This window comes from Aulonocara sp. 'chitande type north' Nkhata Bay, linkage group LG13 (assembly GCF_057382095.1).
Source record: "Aulonocara sp. 'chitande type north' Nkhata Bay isolate Kocher_YH1m ecotype deep benthic linkage group LG13, A_spYH_male_GT1.1, whole genome shotgun sequence".
Classification (NCBI taxonomy): Eukaryota; Metazoa; Chordata; class Actinopteri; order Cichliformes; family Cichlidae; genus Aulonocara; species Aulonocara sp. 'chitande type north' Nkhata Bay.
In genome coordinates, this window is record NC_141356.1 from 21,118,750 (window position 1) to 21,141,865 (window position 23,116).

The following is a 23,116-nucleotide window of genomic DNA, read 5'->3' on the forward strand; positions in this document are numbered from 1 at the left end:
AATCAACTCAGGTCAAACAAGACCTCAGTCACGAAAGGCTTTCACTTAACATAAAACCAACAGCCTATTTCCTGTATATTTTAAGTATATAAACATAATGTTTCTTGTTCAATAATGTTTCTTCTGCTGTGAATAGATACAAGATTGATTGTGGCTCACACTGTATAGTAATTTCCTGTGTCTTTTGTTGTTGTTTTTAATCAACATTATCTCCCAGGAAGGTGAGGGCCATTAAAAGTTATTGGATTTGACTAATATTGTGTAAAAGGTTAAAGTCAAGATTGAGAATTTAGTGGGATATAACAGGAACCGATAACTCTTTTCTCTTTTCTTTAAGAATCCATCAAACACAAGTCATCCTCCGAGATCTTTTCTTGTATTAGTCTGATCTCATTTCTTTATAGATGTTCACACACATACCAGTTAATCTAACATTTGAAATGCTGGATGGGTAAAAAGTCTAAAATTGTTCAAACATTCCCAGACAAATGTCAGCTACCTTAGTGTGCATATCTGTGCAAAGAGCACGAGGTTTATTTGTAAAATACTTGGAGTGAAATTCTTCTTTTGGCCGTGCGTTTGTGAACTGTCTCCTGATGTCTTTTTTTTATGGACTACATGGTAGGATTTAGGAATGAAAGCAAAATGGATCTTGCAACACGGATGTCGCAGCTCAATCAATTACAAACACACCCCTCGACTATATAGAAGTCATCATAGTAACTGATTGAGACACAGAAAAAAATAGTTATATCTGCAGCAATGCTCAAAGTGTGACACACTCTTTATCTCTCAGAAAGCAGAATACTTACAGTACATACATACATACTGTACAGAAATACCCAATTTCTCAAACTGGTTCCATGGCAACATGACTATTGCATTTCCTGAATATATTTTATTTACATAGTAAAGCATGTAGTTTTGTTTCCATCTGAACAAAAAATTGCAAGTCATTTATTTTTTTTATTGATGCTGCAGCTACACCATACTACAATGAATGACAGAGAAGAAGAAAAAAACAACACCTTCTTAGTAGCTGGGATAGGCTTACCTCACCCATGACTCTGAATTCATTAAGTGGAAGAAAATGGATAGGTGGAATTCCATCTAGGATCTCTGATGAGATTTTAAAATCTTTACATTCAAAGCTCACTCTCATTTCTTTCTCTTCTTTTTTTATCTTTCTCCCTCCGTCACTCCCTTATCAGCCTCTCCCTCCCACTTTCGTTCCAGGGAAGCATGGCTTCACCTGGGGCTATGATAACACGAGGCAGAGTCATAAATGACTGCAGAGTGAGGAAGGAAATCAGCACTGGTCAAGCTTTTGGCCAGAGGGAAGGCAGTGGTTTGTGTCGACTGCAACAGGGGCCAGTGGAGGTCTTATTGGCGGATGTCACTGAAGCTTGGCCTTTCTCATGAGGGAGCAGGGACAACAGAGTGTCTGCTAACCAACTAACATAGCTAATCCCTAAGATCCAAAAACACCACCCAGAGAAGGAGAAAATCATTCACATGAAAAGTGTCTCACGCTGGGCTGGCTCAGGCGAATCTACACATCTCTGTGTGTGTCAGACACTGTATGCATTTGTTGCTTGCAGAAACACTGTACACAAGGTATTAGAGCAATATCTCATTTGAACTCCTTTTTGCATGATCTGCATTGCATATAGACCATTCATTTAGGGGATTTTTTCTCAGTTTTCCTGCCAATTGGAAATGGCAATACTACAAACCCTACTGTCAGCCTGAGGGGGGTGTGACATGTGCTACCACTATGACACATGGTGCTGCCAGCTACTTCACCTGTGAGTGATGTGCTTTGCTAGGAGGATGCCCCCAACCAACTAGGGGGATTCATTGCACTGACAAAGACGAGAACCATCTGTATTTTCAAGGAAGGAACAATGTGTATTGGCAGTTGAGTGCAGAAACTTTACCCTAGTGCAGCGGTCCCCAACCTTTTTTGCGCCACGGACCAGTTTATGCCCGACAATATTTTCACGGTGTCGCGGATAAATACAACAAAATAAAACTAGTACCGGTCCTGAAAAAAAGAAGATTTATTCATAACACACGTGAAAAGACCCAGGAAAACCGAGTTAACGATAAAAACAATAACAAAAATAACGCTGAAAACCGATAAAAACCCTGGAAACCATACATTTCACACCCGAGCCTCAACTCTCGCGGCCTGGTACCAAACGACTCACGGACCGGTACCGGTCCGAGGCCCGGGGGTTGGGGACCGCTTCCCTAGTGCAACCTGTAAGACTCTCAGAGACATTTTTAACTCCTAAAGTTAGACTTATTAGATAATGCTTCTTTGCACAGGATTATACTACCAAGTCATCCCCTTATGATAAAATACTGTAAGTTGTTTGTCAGTGCCTTTGAAACATTGCAGTCCCATCACAACTTTATGTCCTAAAGCTACCCTGTGGAGTTTCTGACAGCTTGCAAACTGCAGTCGTTTTCAGTAGGTGTCTTGTATTTTTCTATTGCACACGCTGATAGATGAACATATGTATAAAAATACAAATGTGCAATTTACATTCTACCGCTAGTAGAAATCCTTTAAGCAATTAGGTGATAGCAGTAATAAACAGAAAAGTCTTGAAATCCCAACAAAAAAGATTACGGTTCGGATAAAAACAAACAAAAAATACAAATGATTCTGCATATTTTTATGAGTGAAGAAGTGTCTTGTTGGCACCTTTTTCTGAGAAATACTGAATATAAAACTCAACAAAGCATCTATGAATGGGGCACTTTTCATGTTTTTATTTCTACAACTTCCCTAGAGTAGCTTTGAATTCCGATCCAGAAATACAAAGTTGGACTGCAAGAACACCTACAGAAAAAAGATTATAGCAGAAACGTCTTCTACAATTTTATGCCTATTATCCGCTTTGTGTCTCAAATAATAGTGGATTTGGTCTTGCATTCGTAAACCCTATATTTAGAAAAGAAATCCTGATATTTTCCTGTTAATAGGTCTAGTTTTTTAATTTGCACCAGGTCATCTTAACCATGTCTACATGCATAAAGGGATCGAGTTGCTGCCATGCAGTTGGCTCATAAGATATTTACGTTAATGAATTGACCAGATCTTTTTAATAAAGTAGCCAGAGAATGTTACAAGATACGGTAAACCACAAAAAAGTCTGTCTTCATACACTGGGCATGTTCTGACTGTAAAAATCCAAATCAATTTTCTGTTGTTGTTGCTCCACATTAAAATATTTATTATAGTTTTTTTTTTTCATTTATTAAATGTACTGTGAGTGGACAGTTTGAAGCCATCTATATTGAAAACCAACAGTATGTGTGAAATTAGCTCCTGTATGGTGACAGTACACCCTAAAGGCTGATCTCAAAAGTGACCAGTAACTCCACTTTATTAATGCCTTGACATGAATCTCATTAATTTGTCATTGCACAGATGTATCCTATTAGCAGTGATGAGTTCATGTCTTGGACATTCACATATACTATAAGCTACAACCCCATATTTGCAATAAAATATTGTGTGTAACATGCTGAAATGCTCTTAAGCAAACATAGTCTTGGATGTATTTTGTATAATGTCTCAGTTGCACTCCTGCAAGTGAAACATGTAGTCACAGAGAAAGAGCTTAGTGATGTCATGTAAATTGAGATTATGAGAGCTATGAAGAAAACATAAGAGAAAGGCAAAAGAAGCATTAGAAATACCAGATTCGGTTTCTCTTTCAAGACTCGGTCTCTGCTTAATGGACTTCCCTCCACTGGAATGTAAGAGAGGGGAATGCAGGTGTCTGTTGTAAATGTGGCTGCAGTTATGACAGTGGAGATTTTATTGTATATGTGTCTGGTATTCCAATAATGCCTTATTTCACATACACTTACTGTAGGGAAGCTGATGCAGTGATCTATCTGTTTGGCTTGGTCCTCGTTTTCTCTTCTCTTCTCTTCTCTTCTCTTCTCTTCTCTTCTCTTCTCTTCTCTTCTCTTCTCTTCTCTTTGCTTTCTGTCACAGCTTTGGCTCCTGCTGAAGACAGATAACACGAACTGGAGGTTTATATTTGCTTTATTGAGCGTTAGATTCACAAGTGTATATTCAGTGCTGATAGATGTTCCTTATGAGCCGTGCCCAGCGTGCGTGCGTCTGTATCTACCACAGTTGGCGTGTGCATGTGTGTGCCATAATGTGTGTAGGTTGCTTAAAGTGATATGCATGGAGTATAGAAAGCTCATGGTGAAAGAAAATAAAGGCAGTGAGGAATGTGTTAGTGTGGGCTATACACAGGGAAAGAGGTTCATACAGCTGGTGAATATAACTGACACAAAACTGGCTTATTAGTGAGGGTTGGGTAATCAAATGATGACAATGGCAACGTAAAACAAAATTCAAATGACTGTCCTATTTCACTCTTATTACAAAAGTATCATATTGCTAGTCATTTTCATTTTGTACTTCAGCTTTTAGAAGTTTAATGACTAATAATCTTCCATGTCATTTTTCTTTACAGCATGATATTAGTACACGGTGCTGTTATCAAACTGTCCTCTTGAATGTTACCTTTCTCCTACGAAGCAATAGATTTGGCAAAGGATAACAATTTTTCTAAATCACTAAAATTCTGAATCACTATCTTTGAACCAAATTATTCTCTCTCTCTTTTGGCACAACACTGAGCTTTATTTAGACACAATTTGTGGATCTCATTTACTTCCCCCCCCCCCAAAAATTCTAAGTACGTTCTTGGATCTACATGTGATAATGGCAGTAATGGTTCCTACTGATATTCATTCTTGTGTTTCTAGTATGTCCATATCTTCCATTTAGTTGCTGGCTGCCACTATGTGAAATCAGTTATAAAATGGGTGCGGCACTGAAAACGTCCCTCCGATTGCTTTGGTTACTGGGGTTGGTGAATACTCTTTTTCCCCCTGTTGCCAGGGAGTGGCTGATTGGTCTCTAGACCTGTGTGACTGGGCCCAACTTTCAATTGAATTCAATTCAGTTATATTTATATAGCGCCAAATCACAATCACTGTTTCCTCAAGATGCTTTATGTTGTTAGATAAAAACCCTACAGTAATACAAAGAAAACAGAGAAAACCCCAACAAACAAATGACCCCCTTTGAGCAAGCACTTTGGTGACAGTGAGAAGGAAACACTTCCTTTTAACAGGAAGAAGCCTCCAGCAGGCTCAGGACGGGGTGGCCATCTGCCGCGACCGGTTGGGAAGAGGGGAGGAAGACAGAACAAAAGACTCGCTGTGGAAATGACTAACTAACTGCTGCACAAGGTTTTGCCTTAAGTGACAAATTCAATAGATTTGTTAAATAAACTGAAAATCTTGTTCAGAGGATGTCACTTTATGCTAGAAAAAGTTAGAAAAACTATGTGTATGATCTGAAACCATTGTTTGGGTTTGAGCATAGACAAAATTATTAATAGGGTGATTTGGTTTTTGCTCTGCAGTGTCAAAAAATCCACAAGTTCCTTTCATGCACTTTATAAAGCCAGTTCTGAGAAAAAGGTGTTAAATAAATTCTACAGAAAGGAATTTTTTTTTCTTTCTTTTTTTGGTTTTTGACCTTTTTGTGTAAGTAGTCACTGCCTTCCAATATATTCTCCACCCATAATGAGGCCTTAATTAAGCCAATTTTAGGCTTGAAATTGAAAATATCTCTCACCCTGTGGCTAATCTAGCTTTGTAAATGAAGTGCACTTGGCTATATCACATTATGACCACCATTTGTTTGGTATAGTAGCTTACAGTAGTTTATCATATGCCAGAAGTGGAAAGATATACTCAAGTAGCAACACTACATTGTGCTCCAATTATAAATAAAAGCCTGATCTTTTCAATGCTTTTTCAGTAACAGTACTCAAATAATAATAGCATATAATAAATAAGGTGACTTTGGGCAGATTGGTTTTATACATTTTGTTTCTCAGATTTCTAAATACAGTTAGTTTGTTCAAACCTTGTCACACAGACGGTAAACGAACGGTTTAACAAAACAGTTAATCTGCACTAATGCAACCAAAGCATGCCAAACACTTCTCAGGATAATTTCTCCAAATAGAACATTGGCAACATTTACCTAGTCACAGTAATATTTTGACAGTCACAACAAAATAGGGGGAAAAAAACAAGCTTGGAGGCCTTGTAGTCGAGCTCAACTGTTCTTTCTGAGTTTCAGGTCCAATGAAAATGCTAACTTGATCTGGTATTTCTAGTGAAATCGTCTGTCTTTGGTGAATAAACCTTTTTCACATTCAGAAGTCTTTCATGTCAATGCAATTTAAAGATTCAGTTCAATCTGTCTTGCAGAGCCCATGGTTAAGAGGATAGATTCAAGCAGGCCTCTGTGTTTAAGGTGACTGCTGTGAAAAGAGCTGTGTTCTCTCTCTTTTCCAGTACTCAGTTTCAAGTTTACAAATGAAAAAAAAAAAAAAAAAAACACTTCATACATGGCCTTCCTCATGGTTGCTAAACAGCCATGTGTCAGAGTTATTAAATATGGTGGTTAAATACACATTTTCAATTCTGGAAAATGCCAGTTAGAGATAAAAAATTACAATAAAAGTCAATATTTAAGATAAATAATAACAACAGAACTGGCTTCATGCTCTCACTGATAGGAAAAGCCACAAATGTAGTACTGTTTATATTTAGTTAGCAATCCCTTCATGCTTTTCACTGTTGATAAGAGCTATTGTTCTTCATAGTCCCGTTCCTCTGGCTCTGAGATTGTTCCCATCCATCACTCGTATCAACCTTCAACTCACCCTTGATGGCTGTGAACTCAGACCTGGGACATATTTGTTAAATTATATCGTTAAAAAAACCCAATAAATAACATCTGTGCTGTGTTTGACATCTTCCCCCTGTGGTTGGGATGATGAACTGCAATCACTGTGCTGAAAAAGACAGATTTCAGATCAATTTAGTCTAACTAGGTGAAAACCTTTGTTTTAAATTTGAAATCTTGGGACATTGCAAATATGTTTTCAAAAAAGTGTAGTTCCTGTTTTAAGCCATTCAGAAAAACATTGGTACAAACTCCAAGGGTGCTGCTCATAGCCAGTCAGTTTGGATGAGACTGTGCAACCGTTAAGTGGTTGAGACGAACACTGCACAGGGAAAACGTGATGAAAGAGAAAGGAACAAAAATGCTTCTGGATTCAAGCTGACATACACTGTGTGTCACTCCTGTACTCCTTGTCACTGTAAACTGCATTTGTGTATCCAGCTGTTTGCGTAACAGAGGGTTTTGTTTTCTTCCTTTTTGCATGGTTGCTTATGGGTTTTGAGAGGTTTAATGTTAAGTTGTTCAGTAATGTAGGAAAGAAAAGGGAGAAATGAAAAGACAACAGATCAAATATGTAGAAGCCACCGTAATCCTGCTTTGAGGATCTGTTTCCAGTCTCTGGTGAATTTCTGTGGGCTAATCATTTGATAATTACTCAGTGACACAGACGCTAATGTCTCAAAGGACCAAACAGAAAGAGATGCTCACTTCCTGTGCGCCTCTCATTTCTGTATTGCCTAAATGCACATGTTGGCACATAATGTCACATTAACATATGTAGGCAAACAAATATTCAAAGCATAAATACCAAAACCTCAATGTGTCACAGTCTCCTGCTTTCAAGTTTACATCAATCTATATTTCATTTCCTTCTGCTTTCTAACAATGGCAGTCGTATTTTGGCAATTGTTTACAAAAATTTTGTTTCGTGGTATACTTTTCTTGTGGAAGAATCATTTTAACTTATATTATTTTGGTAAACTGAAAAAGAAATAACATGCAGCACTTTTCCAATACACAATCTGCTTGTATTCTGCTCAGTGACAAGCTGTTTCTATAGGCTACCATTCAATGCTGAGTTTGTGCGGTAAGGGATTACGCTTTGTTCAGTGCTTTGGAAAGTCTCGGCTGCTCACAGGAAATCAGTTGATGTCCTGTGGGCAGCTCATTGGCTAGCAGGCTTACCATATAGTCGGCTTTTGTTTTCATCAATCGTCAAGCAAAACTCATTATCTTAAAAATATTGTGAAATTGATAATTAGTCACCTTACTTTAATCTCCAAGGGGTTTTAGTTTTGTGATAAACAATTTGACTTCTGTTTTCCTTGTGTTGCTATGTTTTGCGTGTGCATGCGTTTGTGCTAATGTCTGCTTTCGTGTTTATGTCCCTAATAACAGTGGGCTCTATAGGCACACATACCATGAGCAATAGATACCTGCATTAGAGGTAGAGCATTTTTCTTTAGGTAGGTGGCCTAATGGATAATGTATTTGTGACATAGGTTCCCCTATGCTCTATGTGTGTGTGAGAGTGAGAGTAATGTTTATAGTACATGATCTCATCTGTAAGAGCTCATGCTGACAGGTAGCTACAGCACTTAAAATGTGTCTAAGTGCCCAGGTATGAGCAGAACTGTTAGCAGCCAGATTGTACACTGTGTTCACTGCCTCTAAAAGGGAGTAAAGTCATGTTGCTGGAACTTTACAATGTCTTTCTGCATCTTACCACTTTTCCCAGATGAGAAAGGTAGTTACTACCTACAAAGCAGGCTGAAGCAAAGCCGTGTAGCATTTGCTAGAGGTCTTCCTTCTGCAGTTAGGAACAACAAATCTTGCAGGAAGGAATCCTTAGTTCAAATCCTAGCCACACACCATTTCATGTATTTCATTCATTCTGTTCTCGCCTGCGATTCACAGCCTTCCTCTCTACTGTCACTATTAAAATAGAGGTAAAACATGACCAAGTAAATATAAAAAAAACAACACAAACTTAGGTTTATATTTAAACTATATTATTCATTTTGTAAAACTGAAATCTCAATTTCTCAAATTAAAAACAACATATAATTATGTCTAAAAGCCACTAAATTAAAGCACAATTGAATAATAAGAATAATAACAAAGCTCCTCTCTCACAAAAATAGGAAGAGCCAACCAGAGAGAAAATCAGCAGCAATTCGAGACCCACATCATCATCATCACATCCCAGGTTTTTCCTGAGTGCTTCTCATCTTGTAAAGTCATTGCCAGTGTTCACTCTACATTTGGCTCAAAGCGGTCGCTCACCATTTTAAGCTCACAGCCTTTTCTCATGGATTTTGTGCTGAAGCTGTTAGATTTTCTCACTGTCTCATTTGGTGTTTCATTTTTAGGCTTTTTTTTTTTTTTCCAACAACCTTGTGATGAAGGAGTGGGGAAGGAGGACCCAGGCGCGGTGCTCTACGTATAGACAGTGTTTATTTACAGAGGGTGATATCAAACAACAATAATTCCCCGTGTTTCTCCCCAGACTCCCGTGTCGTGTCCTCCAAGTGCTCTCTGCTCCCGTGTCTGCACTCCCGGTGCTCGCTGCTCCTTAAGCCCTCCACGCTCCTCCTGCGGGAAACAATAGCGGCAGCAGTCAGGACACTGAACAATGGCAGGCATACACTACACGACCAAAACCTAAACTGGGTAACTAACGTGGAGTCCCAAGCAATCCCGCGTCGGTGGGAGCTCCAAGACTCTCCTAAGTAGCTCCCCCGACGAGCCCTGATCAGCGGCAGGTGTGTGGCTTCGGGTGTGGCCAGTCCTTCCGCAGGGCCACACCCCTCAGGCCTGCAGGTGGCTGAGCTCCATCCTCCAAGCATCCCCACAGACATAAACACACACACACACACCTACAATCATGGAGGAGAGCAGCAGCAATACCAAAATAATAATAATAATAATAATAATAATAATAATAATACATAACTGCTCAGGGATCCTGGGTCGCCCAGTCCCAGGACCCTGACAGTACCCCCCCTCAAAGGGTCGGCTCCCGACGACCCCAAAACCAAAACAAAAAACAGCACAACCAACCCAGGGCGGGCGGCTGGGGGAACCAGGACGGAGGGCCAGAACCAAAACAAGCAAAAACAACAAAACAACAAACCGACCCAGTCCACAGTCTCAGAGTCAGACCGCGCATCCCGCAGCGGTGCAAAAAGAAAACGAAAAGACGCCACAAACAGTCACAGGCGGCCCATCAACACAACAAGAGAGTTCAGGGGGCCTACCTCGAGCCCAACGGCGGCGACGTAGCAGCTCCGGCGGACGGCCCCGGGTCCGGCGGCAGCAGCAAAACAGTTCAGGGGGCCTGCCACGGGTCCGGTGGCGGCGGCGCTGCTCCTCCGGCGGCCAGCCACGGGTCCGGTGGCGGCAGAACGGTTCTGGTGGCCTGCCACGGGTCCGGTGGCGGCGGCGCTGCTCCTCCGGCGGCCTGCCACGGGTCCGGTGGCGGTGGAACGGTTCCGGTGGCCTGCCACGGGTCCGGTGGCGGCGGCGCTGCTCCTCCGGCGGCCTGCCACGGGTCCGGTGGCGGCGGCGCTGCTCCTCCGGCGGCCTGCCACGGGTCCGATGGCAACGTCGCTGCTCCGGTGAGCAACAGCGAGGCGTGGCAACAGGTCCATGACGCGCCGATCGCTGACGTGGACGCACCGGACGTGGACGGCGAGGAGGCCGCGCTAGACGTGGAGGTCCCTCCGGCAGCGAGAGCTCCTCCTCCGGCTCGCTGAGCTCCTCAGCTGGCAGAGCGGGCTCCTCCGGCTCGCCGAGCTCCTGCTCGGGCATGCTGAGCTCCACAGCTGGCGATGCGGGCTCCTCCGGCTCACTGAGCTCCTGCTCGGGCATGCCGAGCTCCTCCGGCTCGCTGAGCTCCTCAGCTGGCGGTGCGGGCTCCTCCGGCTCGCTGAGCTCCTGCTCGGGCATGCTGAGCTCCTCCGGCTCGCTGAGCTCCTGCTCGGGCATGCTGAGCTCCTCGCTGGCGGTGCGGGCTCCTCCGGCTCGCTGAGCTCCTGCTCGGGCATGCTGAGCTCCTCCGGCTCGCTGAGCGCCTCAGCTGGCGGTGCGGGCTCCTCCGGCTCGCTGAGCTCCTGCTCGGGCATGCTGAGCTCCTCCGGCTCGCTGAGCGCCTCAGCTGACGGTGCGGGCTCCTCCGGCTCGCTGAGCTCCTGCTCGGGCATGCTGAGCTCCTGCTGCAGCTGGACGAAGTCTGAGGTTTCCCGAGCTTGCACTACCCCCCGGGCTTTACGCAGGGTGCAAAGGCAGGCGGAAACTCCCTTGAGCTGGCCGAGGTAGGGGTCTCCCTCCAGGATTGCCTCGATGGCGTTTAACCCCACCACTCTTGCCCTTGTGTTGGTGGTGTGAGTTACCCAGTCCATCAGGCGTTGGACGCGGGTGAGGTCGCTCTCTCCGGACAAGGCCGCTGGAGTGGGCAGTGGAATGGAGGCTGCTGCTGGTGGAGAAGATGGCTGAGCGTGTGATGTGGATGGTGAACAGGATGAAACGGTAAGCGGTGAGGTAGATGTCGCGGGGCATGATTCAGCAGGTGACGGCTGGATCACTAGCCGGGCGATAGGCTGAGGTACAGCGACCAGCTGGGCCGCGGGCTGCGCTTTGGCTACCGGCTGGGCAGCTGACCGTATAAACATAGCCCCAGAGTAAACAGTTGAGGTGAGTGACGATGAATTGTCCATATGACTCACCACAGCCGGCTGTTGAGATGTCTGTGGATTTAGCTGCGGTGAGGAACGCTGGCGGCGCGAACGTCGTTTCCGTGTCGGCGTCGGGGCCGGCGTCTCAGGCAGTGAATCCACCAGCTGTCCGAGCTGGTGGGCAGCCTGAGGAGGAGAGTGGAGGTGGAGGGTGGAAAGTAGGAAGTCCAGGACCACCGCATTAAGGGAGTCCACCAGCCAGGGGAATTTAAAAAGCATCTCCTGCAGCCGCCTCTCCACGGCGTGACGCAAACCTTCCGCAGGCTTCTCCCACCATAATTCACACATGCGGTACACTTTGTCCATAATTTCCCTCCTGAGCCTCTCCTCGGAGACCGCTGGGTCCATAAGTGGCGGGATCATTCTGTCACGGTGTGGCATGGCACACCGTGGAAGGAGTGGGGAAGGAGGACCCAGGCGCGGTGCTCTACGTATAGACAGTGTTTATTTACAGAGGGTGATATCAAACAACAATAATTCCCCGTGTTTCTCCCCAGACTCCCGTGTCGTGTCCTCCAAGTGCTCTCTGCTCCCGTGTCTGCACTCCCGGTGCTTGCTGCTCCTTAAGCCCTCCACGCTCCTCCTGCGGGAAACAATAGCGGCAGCAGTCAGGACACTGAACAATGGCAGGCATACACTACACGACCAAAACCTAAACTGGGTCACTAACGTGGAGTCCCAAGCAATGATCCCGCGTCGGTGGGAGCTCCAAGACTCTCCTAAGTAGCTCCCCCGACGAGCCCTGATCAGCGGCAGGTGTGTGGCTTCGGGTGTGGCCAGTCCTTCCGCAGGGCCACACCCCTCAGGCCTGCAGGTGGCTGAGCTCCATCCTCCAAGCATCCCCACAGACATAAACACACACACTCACATCTACAATCATGGAGGAGAGCAGCAGCAATACCAAAATACATATAATAATAATAATAATAATAATATAATACATAACTGCTCAGGGATCCTGGGTCGCCCAGTCCCAGGACCCTGACATGTGATGATTAAAACACTCGAGGTCTTTACACCAAACTAATCACTGTGGTTTCACTGAATATTAAATCTATTACAAAACAGTCATTTACTGTATGCTATGCTGTCACGTCCACTTAAGTTTAAATATATTAGCACATCATTTGCATATATTAGAATAGCAATTCAATGTGATAGTTACAGCCAGCTACTTGAGAATTATTGTGCACAAGCACAAAAAAACCCTCACAGCATATTTCACATCTATCTCGCACATACTGACAGATGACAGATGTGCATGCTTTAAAAAGGAGTGAGACTTTAAAGAAATGGAACTTTTACAGCAAGAAAGCATGTAGGCCACAGCCTCACTACATGGAATGTTGCTATGGTTACACAGCGGGAAAGTACCACCCACTGACACTATCTAAATGTTTTTTTGGCTTAAGTGCCACCTTGTGTGCCCAGATCCTTAAAGCATAAATAAGCTCCAACTAGAGCAGTTTTGTGCTTATAGGATTTTTGAGATGTGTAACATTGGAGACTGACAGTGTAACAAAGCGTCATGTGGCCATGGCAGTGCTCTTTTCCTGCTTTCCATGGGATACCCTCTCCAAATTGTTCAGACCACTCAATGTCCAGCCAAGCAGGATTTAAGTGGGTTCAGGTGGAGTTTGTCATTGTATCACACACATACAGACACACACAGACAGACAGACAGACAGTGGCATGGAGCCCATCCTACCCGATAGCAATGATGGATCTTTTCATAGCCAAATGCAGTCTAACAGTAATCGCATTACTATTCATAAGAATCAAACTGTTTTCCTTTCAAAGATTTTCCCTGCCATTTTCTAAAAACATGGCCTTCGTTTTATTACCCAGTCATTAAAAGTCACGACTGCTTCAACAAGTACATGAACTTTTCACAGGTTAATTAACTGTGTTTCCTCACTGACTCCTTCAGTGAAACTTGGATATACAGCTATAGCTGTGCTGAGCCACCTGTGAGCAAACTTTGATCTGTTCTACATTTAATATCCCCCCTTTTAGCTGATCATTCTATATTACATATTATACATTTTTGCAATGAATTGAAGACTTTTTTCAAATTGTCCTCAAATAGGGCAAGAGGTGATGCATAGTACACAGGTCACCAATCTATCCCAGGGCAGACACAAAAAGATGGAAAACCATTTACTCTCAGCACAGCAAAAGATTAAACCCAAGTTTAAACCTACTGATATTAGACAATAATGCTAATGCTAGTTATTTTAGCATTTCATTAAAAAAACAAGCTAATTTTCTATTTGATGTTAGCAGCACATTTAGAAAAAAGTTAGTATGGGGATAACAAAGAGTACAAAAATATGTGGTACTAGAAATAAACAGTTGGAGGAACATTTTTAATGTAATTTGATCTAATTAGGTTCATTAGCAGCAGGACAGTAAGATAAATGGGTATGAATAGAAGCATTACAGAGGCAGAGTTTCTCAGAAGTAAAGATGCGAGGAGGCTCACCAATCCGCAAAAAAAAACACATCCACAAATTGTGGAGCCATTTCAGAATATTGCTCCTGAATGACTTTGACTTTGTATATGACATTATTTTTTTTAAAAAAACCCACACAATATCATCAAATCATTCTTGAGAAATCTCTGTGTAGAAGAGATAAGGCAAACATCAATGCTTCATGCCTGTGAACAATGCATTGAAAATAGGCATGAAAATATCGCACTTGCTCAGGAACATCTCCAGAAATCAATGTCTGTGGACACAGTTCACCGTGCAATCCACAAATGCAGGTTAAAGCTCAATCATGCAAAGAAACAGCCAAGTGTGACCATGATCCAGAAACACCACCATCTTCTCTCTTCCAAAGATGATTTAAAATTGACTGAGGCAAATTTTAAGAACTGTTCTGTGGTCAGGTGACTCAAATGTTGAAGTTATTTTTGGAAAACCACATCCTCTGGACTAAAAAGGAGAGGGACCATCCAGCTTGCTATCAGCACTCAGTTCAAAAACCTGCATTGGTGCACTGGTGCCTATGGCAAAGGCACCAGACATTCTAAAAGATATAAACAGGTTTTACAGCAACATATACTCCCATTCCTGTGTCTTTTTCAGGAAAGGCCTCATATGTTTCAGCAAGACAATGCTAACCCACATTCTGCAGCTATTGAAAAAAGCATGGCGTTGTGGCAGAAGAAGAGAAGATCCCTACAATTCTCCAAAATGCCCCAGTGGAACTAGAACTCATTACACAAATGTATAATATAGTTTGTAAGGCTTGAATCAATATTGTTTAATTTGGTTTTAGTTTATTTTTCTTATGAGAAAACTGTATGAAAATAATGTAACTAAAACCTTATTTTCAAAGAGCAGTAAAAAAGGAGCAGTTTTGAATTGCTTGCTCCTATTCTCTGAGCCAATGTCTTAAGTTAATTTATTCAGTAACACTTTTGGAAAACGTTTACACAATTTCATCTAGTTAGACCTTAGTTTCATTCATTATAGACTGTGAATGCTCAGTGGTGTAATCATCTTTTAATGTTTGGATTTCATTTGAGAACACTGGTTTTGAGCACAGATAAAACTGTGTTGATATGATTATTTGGTTTTGCCAGAGGAGTTGGATGTTTTTAAATAGTTTACAGTCTGAAACTTGGATTGTTTAGAGGTTTGAGAGAGGGTGGAAGGCTTCAGCAAATTTTTAAAAACTGGGATAGAGAAAAAAATATGATATCATTTTGAATTTCAGTGTGTATTTCTGTCAAATCCTCATAGACTAGAAATAACTTGTTTTTATAAGATCTTAATCATGTTTACTTGGATTTGTCTCTATATTTTTAAGTTATGAGAAAACAAAAGTCACATTTTAGTAAATACCAATTTATGTGTCCAACAATAAAAGCTTTTTTGAGCATACAATCAAGAAGTTTATACCATGTTGCACTAAACTCTGCAACATTCGGTGTGGTAGAATTATCACAGTTGCACAACAATAAGTGGCACATCCATCTGGAGGTTGTTCCTCAACAGGTAACTCATGCAAGTACTCAAATAAAATGACTGAAAGTTTGTGTCAGCAGCCTTTTAAGGAATCATCAATCTAGGCGACCTGCTGCTTGGTATTACTTATCTCTTACTAGAAACAAACAGCTTTTATACTACTTGTACATGAAAGCCTTAGGGGACAAGAAGGAAAATGTGAGCCACATAATGAACTTTCCAGGTTAGTGATCGTGAGTAAAATTATATTTGTATTGTGGTTTTGCTCTGAAATTGAATTCTTTAATGTTTTGTACTCTGTATGCGCATAAATATAATAACAAATAAATGACTCACTTTGACTATTTTGTTGTGCACAAGGGATTTAAATTCCCCGAATGAGTAAATGCGTAATTTTGAAAGATAAAAGAAAATTTTGTTAAAATTGTACCCACCTTCAGTGTGTTCAGTAAATCCACTTAAATAGAATTAAGATTGTTTCACATACTCTTTTAGACCCTTGTTGCATAAATGTTTTATGTTCTCATCTTAAAAAATTATATGTTAACTTGTGATAATACGATTCTGAGACCAATGTCGATTTTAATGGGTCCAACAAATGTCTGTTATCACCAACTTACAATGATTTGTGCTGCAGTGACATTTAATGCTACCTCTCCACGTGGTCTGAATGTGAGTTGTTACTAGTCCAACATGTCCTCTAAAATTCAGAGGAATGGAAGGTTGAAAAACACCTGGTGGATGGAGGAGAAGGCGGGGGATGCTTTAGCAGGATGCAAAGCCTTTGTATACTGTAGGAGTGTCAGTAGGACAAAGAGGAGAAAAGCATTTTTCTTGGCTCTGAAACAAATGAACAGCCTCTATAGGGTCATGGCTGTTGTCGCTGTGATTAGCCCCTTAACTACAGGGTTCTTGCATGTGTTGCTGTGGCAAAGCTGTGCTTTTCAATGTCAGAGTGTTTGTTATTCCTCCAGAGGAACAACTGGTGTCCGATTTTAGTGCCTCCATTACCTTAGACCATATGAGAACAGCTGATTGATGTGTGTGAATGTGAGCATCGGTGGTGTGATTGGCATTAAGCTTCTTTTACCACAAAACCGCTTCTGTGGTCCATTTGGGTCTGACGGGTGCTGATTAGGTTCAAGTGCTCCTCGACTACAGATGCCATTTGAAGATTGCTTTTATCCCCCTTGAAACACAGGGACAGATAAGAAACTGAATTTTCTTCTTTGGGGATCCAAAAAGCTTCCTCCCACATAAACAGAAATACACGTAGCCAGCACAGTGTTTCCTTACCTCTTCGCTTTCTGTCTTTAGCCTTTATTCAAGAAGCTATACATACAAATAAATACTGCAAATTAAATTTGCTTGCTCCAGGGCAGTTCCCCTCAAAAAAGAAAAGGATGCTGAGAGTGATTGGTCTTGAAAACCCTTTTAACTCCGCAGTTTTCCACCACTCCTCTATGCCATCTTATCTTTCCCATACAGCATGCTGAGCAAAAGTATTTATGCCCCGCTGTCTCTTCGTGGGATCAGCAGTTTTTTCAAAGTCTTTTCCATGAATATCTTAAAAGCAACCTCATAAATTAGCAAAATTGTGTGGTTTTACATTCCAACAAACACATGTCCAAGTAGTTGCAAGACTGCTGTTGTTTAGACAACAGCAAATCTGACAACAAGTTGTAACAAAGATCAAATCTCACGACCTGAAAGTTGCTTCATAACGAATGAAAAAGCCTGCATTAGCCTGTTTTATGAAGCTATAACTCAAAACTAGTGTGACCGCAAGTCAAGGCATGTTTAAAAGCAAGAATTTAAAGAACACATCTGAGATATAAAAATAATAATAATAATTCACAGTTAGGATATCTTACAGTTCTACCAAATGTGTAAACACATTTCCAGAAACTGTGGCTCAATTTCTCAAAACTGAAAACAAACTGAAAAGAGTTAACTGCTTTGTCCAAACTTCACAGATCTCATGCAAAATAAAACATGACACTAAAAACCACGTTCCCTCTTCTCAAAACCGATTCCTTCTGCCAAAACAATACCAAGAGTCATAATATGCCATCGGATAAACACTAATGTGATTCATTCAAAACACTAACACTAGAAGTGTTCATGTTTTGACTATAAGCGGTTACGTGCTACGTATTCAAATGCATACAGTACAATACGATACAAGTGGAAATGAGTTACTGTTTTCTTATTTTTGGTGAAGTGTAGGGTTAACATTGACATAGCATCTATAGTAATAAGTATATATGTAACAAAAATGTTGCCTGTCTTACATAGTATTAGCAAAACTCACCAATACAGTACAATGCGAAACAAACAATCAGTGCAGAGCCACCACCTTTTCTGGTCAAGTTATCAATACATGAGCTTTATATTTTCAGAATCGTGTGCATAGTTTTCCTGTGTGTGCAGTTGGGGAAAAGTGTGCATTCAAAATTAGGACAGTTTAAATTCATGAACACCGAGCTTAATATGAAGCTGGTATCATGAGCACTGAAAATGTACACCCACTCTCTAAAGACAGTATATATTTGCTTGTTCTTCAAAAATTGAGGCCTTTAAAACAAATGTGATGTGAATACCATTGTCCTTTTATTTCTTTTTTTACTTGAATTTTAGGATTATTAAGAAAAATTATTAGGAATATTAACCGTTTCAGCTAAATTAATGCTTTTCAACTTTAAATCCCTAGGCTACCTTCTTTTGGAATTCCTGGCATGCTACGCTGCTGGCTTGTGGTGAAGCACTTCCCGCTCTTAGACTGTAATAGAAAACTTTATACTTACTACAACTTTGAAGTCCCTCAAAGTACTCAGAGTAGATGCTCGTCAAAGGGAAGCGGTCCACCCGTGATACTCCTGGGATTTGTGGATGAGCGTATTACGAGCCGCTGGCAGGTGCTGGAGCACAGTGTGTATATCACACTATAGTAATATTAATAAAACCTGAAGTGCTTTCCAGGCAACTCTCTACCATTTCCCAATACTGACTCAAAGCAATAAAATGTCCACAGGTGGGTGTGCGGGGATGGTGGATAACACATTGAAAAAGAAATGTATGAAAACTGTGTAACTCGAATTCCCTGCTATTTGAAAGGCTTTGAAAGTAGTCCCTATCTGCACTCTCACAAGATCAGTTTGTTGTGTCATATGAGTCTGTGATAATGCATTTTTTTGTGGGTCAACAGCCTTGTAATGGCTGTAATTCTATGACCATGGAGTACAGGGATGTGTTGACTGGATTTCAGAACGCTTGTTGTATGAAAGGCTGAATTTCATGACTGTATCCCATGTTTTCTCCTTGTTCTCTCTTAGCTTTCCACTGTTTCTTCAATGTTTGTATTGTACATATTAATCTGTTTGAAGTTCATTGACCTCATCTATTACCTGTTTTCCATCTCTCCACTTTATTTGTGTTCTCTACCTAGCTCTCATTTCCGTGTCTTCGTTTCTCTCGCTGCCATCCTAACCAGTTATTTACACCTCTTACTTTTTTCGCTCTATTATCCCATCATTTCTCTTTACAGGTCCATCTCACCCTTTCCTGCCTCTTTTATCTCCCCTTTCCCCCTTTTTAATAGCTCCCTGGATGTCAACTGCCTCTTATGGCTATTGTCTTCTCTTTTCCCCTCTAGCTTTCCTTTTTGTGTCCTCCCTCATCCCCCTACCCTTCCATCAATAAGGATTTATACTTCAGCTGTGTGTAGGCAGGAGGAGGGCAGAAAAGATACATATGAAAAAAAGCCAAAAGAGAGATCAGATTGACCATCGGATGAAGCGCAAGAATGCCAGGATGAATAGTAAATGAGAGAGCTCCTAAGGCTGAACTAATTGAAAACCGTTCTCCCCTCTGAGTCAGTTTAGCAGCAGCAGTTGTAAGGAAATTCTCACTGAGATAGCGAGAAGAGTAGAAAGGGGATGAAGAAATAAGAGAAAGAAAGAAAGTATGGATGATAGCACAAGGCAAGTAGGAGAAAGACCAAGAGATTGGATAACAAATATAAAAAAAGAGAACGGGGGAGAGAGATAGCTCCTCTAGCCAGACTAATTGAATTCCGATTTTCCCTCTGAGATTGGTTAGCAGCAGCAGGCAGGCAGACAGGCTGCCCCGAGCATGGATCAACTCTATCCAACCAATCACACTAATACAGTGTTTATGTCCAATCCAGTGCAGCCTGGTCAATAGCTTCTTCTCCAGTACAAAGCTAAGAGAGAATTTGCTGAAGCCAGAGCCAACTTAAAAAAAAAAAAGAAACACAGTTGAAACGCCCAAAATGAATCCTGGAACTTCTGTCTAAGTCAGGGGTCAGCAACCTTTAACACCCAAAGAGCCATTTGGACCCGGTTTCCACACAAAACAAGAACACTGGGAGCTGCATATCTAAAAATGAAGATAACACTGTATATATTGTTTTTTACTTTTATGCTTTGTGTGAACAACTAAAGTGTGTTGCTTATGAAATCCATGAAGTGCTACAGAGAAAATTACATGTTATTTATTTAATTAACACATTTTGAACTCTTAAAGAAATGACAAAAGGAAAGACACCCAGCTGAACTAAAATTATCCATGTAGCAAAGAAAAACTGTAGTGAGCCGCCACCCTTATATCACCTTTGGGCTTTTGGAGCCTTGACATGGCCCAAAAATAATTGGGAAAAAAAGCACTATGCTGCTAAAAAAGAAAAATAAATATTTGCAAAATTCTGCCTAAATATGTATTTTACCTGGTTAATGTGTGTGTTCTTATGTCGTGTATTATCATTTTATATATTTAAAAAAAAAAAAATCAAAATTAGGTAAAGCAGTGTAAAGTGTAAACTGTGAAAAGCAGTACATTTAGCCAGGTCTGTATTGGCCCTGCTTGCTCTCAGGAGGCAGTAGCCAATGGGAATCCAATTACTGGAGAACATATTACTTTGTCCTTAAAGGATGAGTCAGGGGAAGGTCTATATTTTTTTAACATGTCTAGAAATCCAGAGTAAGACCAAAGCTGAATTGACTGTGCTAACAGTTATTTCTTGTGTAACCTGAGTCTGGTATAAATGATCCCTCTGTGCTACAGATCTACCTTGTTGGGTGTAATATCTAAAATTCATGTCAGTGAGCCACACTGTTCCACTGGCTGACATGTTCATGGACATATTTGAGTTGAACTGTCACCTGCCATGTACAGTTTCAGTAACAAGTGCACAAAAGTGTAATACCCTGCTAATTGCTGAAATCCCCTTTTTTTTTTTATAATGGAACAAAGATGTGTGACCATTATTAAATGTTTTTTATTATCTTCAGTAAGAACCAGTGGAGGTAGGTTAACAGGAAAATGGTTGTGCAAAAATCACCGATGATATTGGTGGTATTTAATTCGTTCACAGTAAGTAAAATCTCGAAGGCCAGTTGGCCTTTAGTTATACGCAGTTTTTTCAAACAATATTCTCTTGTGTCTAATGGACGTTTGCGTGCATTTGTGTCCAGGTGCACTTGCCTGACCCTAATTGCACATTTGTATTTGAGTCTTGTCTGCACTTAGACTGCCTGTGTGCCTCCAGCTGCGTCGTAAAGCATGAGGGTGTCTCTCTCTATGCTCATTATTTGACTTGCTCTCCTCAGTCTCCTCTGTCTCCCTCAGTGCTCTACGTCACTACCCATCACCACTCAGCCTTTATGAATATTTAACCATTGTTCAAGCTTCTCTGCTCTCTGCACACTTCTTCTGTTATTTCCGTATTTTTTCTTATCCTCTGTCGTACCTTTATGTTATGCTCCACACATTTGTCTCTCTCTTTCTCCTGCTGAAACTCTTGTAAGTCATCTGTAGTCTCTTTCCCTCTATTACTCTCTGTCTGCCTGCCTCTGTATCTGTTTCGGCAAATCATTTGCTCTTCCGTACAGTGGAGGAGGAAGCTGCTGCTACACACCCTGCCCCTTAACGCCCAGTCGTTGTTTCTTATTTAATCTGTTCCGCTTTATTGAATTTAATTATTTCTAAATGATTAACTCCGAGTTCAGGGTGGGGTGTGGAGGGGGAGCAGGAGGACATATGTTCTGCGATAGGGTAAAAGGGCCACTGGAAGAAAGATAGTGAGGATCGTGGCTTTTTGTTTTGGAGCCAGGCAGAGTAAATAGCCTTGTGTGCACACTCATCAGTCTTTGATTCCATTACTGCAGCATGACTGCAAATGCATGCCCCGCTCCCACCCGCCAGCTCTTCTCACCCTCAAACGCACTAAACACAATTGCAACATGTACTTTTCTTTGTGTAGTCTTGGGACAGAGAAAAATAATATTTGCATATTTTCTTAAAATATTATACTACATATCTGAATGTCTTCAGGTGCCAAACAGTCTATTTTTCATGTGTCAGTGTGTGTGTGTGTGTGTTTATTTGTGTTTCTGTATGACAGGTATAAAGGAGAAGCAGGTACTGTTTGCTTTCCCATTGCCATACCTCAAAAAGAGGTATTCATTACAGTGCCACAAGGTGCTGAAAGCAGCTATAATGATTTTCAATAGGCTGTCAGCTCTTTATATGAAAATGTGAAAAGAAAAAGTAGAATGATGGGCTTTAACAATGCTGCAGTGCCCCTCCAATCACAGTGGAAATACTCATATAGAGTTGCAGAAAGCATATACAAAACCCAGAAATGGACTTGCATAAATCCATAAACATAGGCATCCATCCACAGTGTGCACACCTCTGAAATGTCGTTTCAGATTCCAGACTTATATGTATAATTCAAACTGAGAACAGAACTTTTAGCAGGTAAGACAGCATCTTTTTCCCCATTTTTGAGACAACAAATTTGGGGTTGGGTGTTTGGATCAAAAGTTACATTACTGGCTGAACATGAGGAGCAGAAGCGACCTAAGCAATAGGATCCCAGGACTTTTTAGTAACATTACAATAGGAGATGCAGAGTTTCTATTTCACTACTAAGGGGCAGAAAAGAACAAATGCTGGATCTAATCATCATTTAAAGATTCAATCACTACTCAATTATTGCACAGCTGAGTCAGCAGTCTTAAGTAAGACATAGCCCATTGAGCACTTGTAACTGAATGAGTCTACCAACCAACAGGTGTCAACAACAGCTGCCAACAGGTGTGAATTTCTTGAGCTAGTGTATACACCTTAATTCTCTGATTATGGATATCATTTATAATATACATTTTGACTAAAAAGGCCTTTCATATTTTATTAAATAGCTGTATCTCAGTACAGCACCATGTTCCATCTCAAAAATGAAGGAATGGCATAATTTCGGGAACACAACGAACAACTGAGCTTAGTAGTTTTTCCACAACTTATGACTTATTTCTGATGGCAAATTATATGTATCTCTATTTACTCTCTATTATTCTTTCAGTTTAAACTTAGTCCTCCCCAAGCTACCTCTTTAATAATTAAGCTAACTAAACAAAAATCTAAAAACAAATAGCCAAATCATTAGTTTCACCTTGCTAGTACAGGGTTTGATCCCCTTTGGCTTTCAGAGCTGCCTTGAGTCTTCACAACATAGATCCAACAAGTTGCTGGAAACATTCCTCAGAGATTTTGGTCCCTAT

At 41.3% G+C, this 23,116-nt stretch overlaps 1 protein-coding gene and 1 pseudogene across 2 annotated transcripts in view; one reads left to right on the forward strand and one right to left on the reverse strand.

The window, feature by feature from the left end:
* Nucleotides 1-23,116, forward strand: part of grid1a (glutamate receptor, ionotropic, delta 1a) — a 307,772-nt gene that overhangs the window by 69,503 nt on the left and 215,153 nt on the right. The window lies entirely within an intron of this gene.
* LOC147316023 (uncharacterized) lies at nt 9,840-11,939 on the reverse strand (annotated as a pseudogene).